The sequence below is a fragment of the Pieris brassicae genome, chromosome 3 (assembly GCF_905147105.1).
Source record: "Pieris brassicae chromosome 3, ilPieBrab1.1, whole genome shotgun sequence".
In the NCBI taxonomy this organism is placed as follows: domain Eukaryota; kingdom Metazoa; phylum Arthropoda; class Insecta; order Lepidoptera; family Pieridae; genus Pieris; species Pieris brassicae.
In genome coordinates this window covers 14,364,455-14,371,461 of record NC_059667.1, presented here as the reverse complement: position 1 = coordinate 14,371,461, position 7,007 = coordinate 14,364,455, and positions in this window count along the sequence as shown.

The following is a 7,007-nucleotide window of genomic DNA, read 5'->3' as shown; positions in this document are numbered from 1 at the left end:
TCTGTGAAGGCGATTTGGACTGCCCCATCAGAGTTAAATTTTTTCCCTTGCAAGAAGTTGTCTACTAGTAAGTACTTGTAATTAAGCTACTTGTACAAGTAACTTTTTTGGGGTTAATTTTCGCTTGGGGCAGGATTTGGCTGGCTACACAACCTCTACCCTGCATTGTAGAAGCAACTGACAGCAAGTTGACATCATTTATAAAAATCGCAACAAGACCATCACGGTCACCGACCCAGTTGTTTTTATCTGGAACCATGTATGGTTCTGAAACAATCCCTATATTAACGATCCACTGTGTCAAACTCTGAATTAAAAGGTCTTGACCACTTGCACAGTGGTTCAGGTTAGATTGAATAAAATGTAGATCCATACTAATTAATTACAATTTCTTGGGTCTCCATTATGTCACTGCACAAAGATGGTTCTACTGAAACCTTCGTGTTGAATCTTCTCGGCAACTTTTGACTGGGAGCAGTACAAGCTTTCCTCCCCAGTCGATGATCCGCTGTTTTACCTGCCGCAATACACAGAGGACAGTGCGGTTTGGATGAACAAACAGACGCACGATGACCTGGCTGGCCACACCGGTAACAAGACTTACTACGGTCTATTTCCGCCGTACAACGAGCTGCAACATGACCAGCTTGCAAACAGCGGAAGCACCTTAGTTCTCGTTGTTGCAGCACCGTCACCCTAGCTGAAGACCAGCCTACAAGCAGACGACCTTCAGACAGTTTCTTTGCAGCTTCCACCGGGCATTTCACCCACACTACAAAGAGACCCGTCTTATCTTGACTTGACTCAAAACAAAAGAACCGCTCCTGGTCCTGATGGATTGCATGGAACGGTTTTGGCGCAATCTCTTAATAATGGTTTATCTAACAGATTTCGAGATCTCCTTTCTTATCTTTTGAGGAACGGCATATTCCCTAGTAGCTGGAAAGTCGGTCAATTGCTTCTTCTTAGGAAGTTCGGGAAATCGGTAGATTCACCTTCGGCGTATCCACCTATTGTTTTACTTCCTGAGGTGGGAAAACTGTTTGAGCGAATAATTGTCTCGCGCCTCGAGTAGCATCTTCTGATCGTTGGTCCAAATCTGTCTGATTCTCAATTCGGTTTTCGGCGTGCTCGCTCTACAATTGACGCCTTAGCTAGGTTAAGGGACTTGTGCGAAGAAACTGTCTCTGGTGGTGGGATGGTGTTGGCGGTTTCGCTAGATATTTCGAATGCATTCAATACTATTCCCTGGAGAGCGATTATGGACGGTCTCTTTTATCATGGTGTGCCTGTTTACTTACGACATGTAGTAGGAGCTTATCTCTCTGAAAGATCGATCATATATCCAAGGGAAGGTTGGAGATGTTATCAGGTTCGATGTGGAGTTCCCCAAGGGTCAGTTCTTGGGCCCCTTTTGTGGAACATTGGATTTGATGCAGTCCTTCGAGGTAGATTGATGCCAGGAGTAGGCTTAATATGTTATGCTGACGATACCTGCCTGTGGATACCCTTATGACGGCCAAGGGATGTAATTATTAAGAGGTGAGTTTGTTAGCTGCTGCTGGAGTAGAACAAGTAGTGACTCGTATAAGGCGACTTGGTCTTCGAGTGGCTTTACAAAAATCTGAAGTCATTTGTTTTGCTAGGAGGTCTCCACCTAGAGGCGCTGAAATAATTGTAGATGGCGTTCATATGGCAGTAAAGTCGACTTTGAAATACCTCGGGTTGGTTCTCGATGCCCGTTGGACTTTCAAAGCTCATTTTGCAGCCCTGGCACCCAAGCTTGAGTCAACTCCAATGGCTTTGGGTCGTATAATGCCAAATATCGGTGGGCCAGGTGAGGGCTGTAGGCTTCTTTATGCTGGTGTAGTACGTGCGAAAGCTCTTTATGGTTGTCCGATACGGGCGGATAAGTTGACATTTTACAACAAAGGCATACTGAGGCGGTCACAGCGTAAAGTTGCTATTAGAATTGCGAGGGCATACCGTACAGTATCCTGTGATGCAGCATGTGTCATAGCCGCCACTCCACCTTGGCACTTGGAAGCTCTGGCTTTGGGAGACATTTTTTGGAGAAGAGCTGAAGCCAGGAGTGGTGGTTTTGACCCACCTCTGGAGGTAGTCAAGGTGTGGAAGGAGGAGTATCGCCGCTTAATTTTGCAAGAATGGAGGGAAGAGTTAAGTGAATGTCGGTTTGGTTTACATACCGTTGATCTTATTCGTCCCTTTTTGAATTACTGGGTGGACCGACGGTGGGGATCGCTTTCCTATCGGCTCGTGCAGGTTCTCTCTGGCCATGGATGCTTCGGAAGTTATCTACATCGAATCGTTGGAAGAGAGGCGACACCCGCTTGTCATCATTGTGACTGTATAGATGATACGGTGAGGCATACAGTGGAGGAGTGTCCGGCTTGGGACTACTTTCGCTCGGTGCTTGCTGATAGCATTGATGGCAATCTGTCGCTTTCACTAATTATTCAAAGAATGGTGGAAGCTGACAATGACGGTTCTTGGAATGCCTTCAAGGCTTTTTGTGAGGCCGTCATGAGTCAGAAAGAGAATGCGGAGCGTCAGCGTGAAAATGATTCAGATGCTCCGCCAGTAAGGAAACGACGACCGGGGCAGCGACGCCGTGTTTTCGCACGTCTGTCCTAAGTTAAGATTTGGAAGATTTGTGTGTGAGAGGAGCCTTGTGGCATTGTGGCATTCGCGTTTGGCGGGGGTAAGGATAGGGCTCAGCTGTTACCTGCCGTCGCCCTTTGGCGAGCTGAAGTCATCCGTCAGGTTTTTGTGGGTAGGGTTTATTAAGTCTGTCCCACACAATCCCTGCTGGTGTAAAATACCGTAGGGATATGCGTAAAAGCATTTCCTGACGAACAAAAAAAGGATTTGGCTGGCTGGCCAGGATCCAACCATTGCGCTGAGCGCTTCCGATTATCGTAAAGAATCCATTTTTCATCACAGGTAATGATTCGGTTTAAAATACCTTTATTATTGTGCCGGTTCAGTTATGTAACGCAGCAGTCGTCGTCGCGTTTGCCGGTTTGCTTCAGTCAATTCGTGAGGTACCCACCTTTAAAGCTTTTTTAATCTTCCCAATTTGCTTCAAGTGAATTAAAACAGTTTTATCACTAACACCGCAGCCTGCAGCTAACTCGGACGTGGTTTGCGATGGATCCGCTTCCACAATAGCCTTCAATACTTCATTATCAACTTGGGTCTCAGGCCGTCCACGGGGCTTGTTCTGCAGGTCGAAATTTCCAGAACGAAAACGTTGGAACCAAAAACGAACTGTGTTTTCTTTTGCAACATCACCGCCATACACATCATTCACCCTTCGAGTCGTTTCCGCAGCACTAGTGCCACGGCGGAACTCGTACTCGAAAATAATGCGATACTTTAAGTTTTCCATTTTGTAAAATGAGTGACGCAAACAGAAAAAAAACAATTGAATGACGGTCATCCAAGCACAAATACATGAGTAAATTAGCTGTACAAATTTGAATTTGAAATTCCTAACCAAAGAGGAGGTATTTGAGGTCAAAGTGGCCAGTACGACAAAACGCCAATTTCATAATTAAGGACCTAATAATATGTCTTAAATGAGTTTCTGTAGCTGCATCTACTTAATTCGTGCATTTTATATTCCTATAACATGCAATAGAGGTACCTAAAATATTTAATTTAATTTAGGTAGCCAACAGATTCTATAAAAATTAAAAAACCAAATGTATAATAATTAACAAAGAATTTTTATCAACAGCCTACCCTAAGACCCCTGAGACTTATAAATATGGTTGTTTGTGCGTACGTATGTGTTTATTTGTGGTAACCGAGAAAAGAGTATTATATCATGCTCTCCCTCTAGAGACAGAAAGTTTAATTTGGGTTTGAAGATCTGAGCATTCTAGGCGTCCATGAAGGAGGTTATGTTGTGTGCATTGGTCCAGAAGAGTGCGTCTATCCTGTTTTTTTATCAGTGAAACTTTTTGTGGATATATCCAATGTGTTAATTTTATGTTTTTGTTTTATACTTTTAGAGGTGTATCTGTTGTGTTTCCTAAATGAATAAATAAAAAAAGATAAAAGTTTTAGAATTATAGATTCCGTTCTTAAAATAGGCTTGCTGTTAATAACTCTCCGTTAATGTGTCTCTTGCGAGTTAACGATATTACTTATTACTGTTAACGGCAATCTCGCTGTCTGCGATTACGTCTCGCTATATTAATAAAGCGAGACGCGATCCAGGTCTTGTCTTTGGCGACCACAATCTTGAATTGAGTTAAGGATTTTGACAACGTAGTGAAGATGCACTTTGGAGGCAATTTCCTATGTCATAGAGAAATATATTATTTATCAGTAGACCCAGATGGAAGCCTTGAGGAACACTAGATGTGTTGCTGACATAGTCTGAATTAGAAACCTCCGACAACGAAAGCCTGACTGTAATTTCCTAAATATGATTCAAACCAACTCTAGTGACCTCAATAGATACCCAAATGACGAAAGTTTATGCAAACGATAAAGGTTAAAGGATAATAGGATAAAGGATATGACACGGTTAAAAGGTTTTTAGAAGTTTTAGTCTATGTTATAAAGATTAAAATCGCCCGCAATAACAAACTTATAATTGACAAAAGGGGATTGGTTTTACAAGAAATGCATTTTGGTTTTCAACCCTTTATGTCTAACGCTACGCGCATCGTAACTATATTTTTTATGAAAAGAAGGCAAATCACCTTAGACTAATCGGCAAACCGCCCATGGACCTGCAACGCCTGGAGCTTTCAATATTTGATGGTCTCTAAATGGTATTCATGAATAAAATTCATCGATCGAAACAGGGTTTCTATATAGTTATTGAGCCCGTCGAATTCTTATGGTAATTTATTATTATAATTATAATTTCTATCTTAAAAGTATTTATCCTATAATTCAGATATTCGTAAGAAGTTATTTATTACAAAAAATATACTATACTTATATAAAGTATGAAAATAATATATTAACGTAGTAAAGTGATCTCGTGTACTATAACGGCATTACGCCGACATGACCAATGATATAACGAAAAACGTTTAAAATGCAATTTTTCTAGTTGTATAGTCTATAGAGCATGGCTCTGTTATGATGAGGATCAAAGTCAAAACTAAGAAAATTTAATTGAGAACTATCAAGTTAACAAACAGGACATGGACCAAAATACGTTTATTCAAATGCACAGCTCAAAGAGAAACTTAATAGATTTCAACGACTTCAACAAATTGTATTTATCCGTTGAACGTTGTTGATGACAGTGAAATACTAAGCTGGGTTTCTAGGAAAAGTGTATTTACATGTTCTTTAGTTAGCACAAACCTCGCTAGAGATTGAATCAAAATTCAGAAAATTCACCTTGAGGGATACAAAAATTATAAGACACGTCATTCTCATTTCAATTATTCTAATTTCTTAAATCAAATAAATATTTACAAATCCATGTTTTGGCTATTTAACCTACATCGTAAAGATTTATTTTCATTATTTCAAAATATTTATGATATTTTGGACTCTAACGATATTGGACGAACGAATGTAATAATACCATTTGCGGCTATAACGGGGGTAGTTATTTGAATTTCGTCCCTGTCTCATATTCAAATTACAAACTTAGTCCATAAAGACACGGTATGGTATACATCTACGGTATACCAAAACAAAATATCTTATTTCATAGTTACAAAAACCTTTTGAGAAACGTATAGAAGTGTTCTTATTTTAAATTAAGTATTTTCTCTAAGAAAAGCTTTACTTAATAAGCACTTATTTTTACATATTGTAACATTCTGTTCATATACGACATATTCAAAAAATCATCGATCGAATTTTTGTAGGGTACAATTTTATGGTGATATGACACAGTGACTGAGGGGCGTTTGTGTCTATAATTCTGAAATATAACGTTTATTGTTAAAGAAATTGAAAATGTTGTCAAATACAGGAAGGAGAAGAAAGAAGCAGAAGCTAGTACTATATTAATTCTAAATACGTGACGTCATAGACAAAGCAATGTTTATATTCAAATGAAAAAGGCCTTAAAGTAACGTACGCTTCCAAATTATTCGTTAACTAATCCGACATTAAATGTATTACTTGGGTTACACCTATACATAATTACTAATAGAGTTGGTATGTTTTTAATAAGAAATTTCCACTTGATAAACAGAATAGTACCAAATTAAAAACTTTACAAAAGTTTGGTGAAATTTTAACATGCCATAAATTAAGCAGGTATGTTGATATTAAAATTTATCGTGAAAGTCAATTAAGGTTTAATTTTGATCGCCTTTTGTCCGTGTTTATATCAAAACTGTAATTTCCATCTACTTTTAAAATTACATTTGGAAGTTAATTTAATTTATAATTAGAACATCAGCTACCTAGGTAACACTGAAAATGTTTAGAAAATGAAAAACGGCTTAATGTAGAAAGTAGACAATACTTTTATTGTTTTTCGAAGTAATCTCCGTGCCTCTCTACACTTCTACAATCGATGAAGCCACTGAGAAAAGCAGTGGACCCATTATTCCTTAGGGGTCTCTTCTGTGGTATTTTCGTACGCTTTCACCGCATCTTCAGGGCTCGTAAAGCGAATACCTCGAATATTATCATTAGTTCTTGGGAATAAATGAAAGTCGCAAGGCGCCAGTCATGTATATCGGATGACTCATTGTCTTGACACCTGCCATAGTAAAACATTCAACAGTCCGTTTTGCGCAGTGCGCTGAAGCATTGTCGTGGTGAAGGAGGATCTTGCTTCGAGGGCGCTGCTGGCGAATTTTTTCCAAGATAAAAGGCAAACAGCGATAGACATGCCAGTCTGCAGTAACTGTCCTTCCATTTTCTAGCACAACTGTCGCGAAATGACCTTTCTGACCAAAGAAAGAAGCAATCATCTTTTTCCCTTCCTTTCTTTACTTTAGATGGCCGATCACACGAAACACTCACTGAGCTGATTGTCTTTTGGT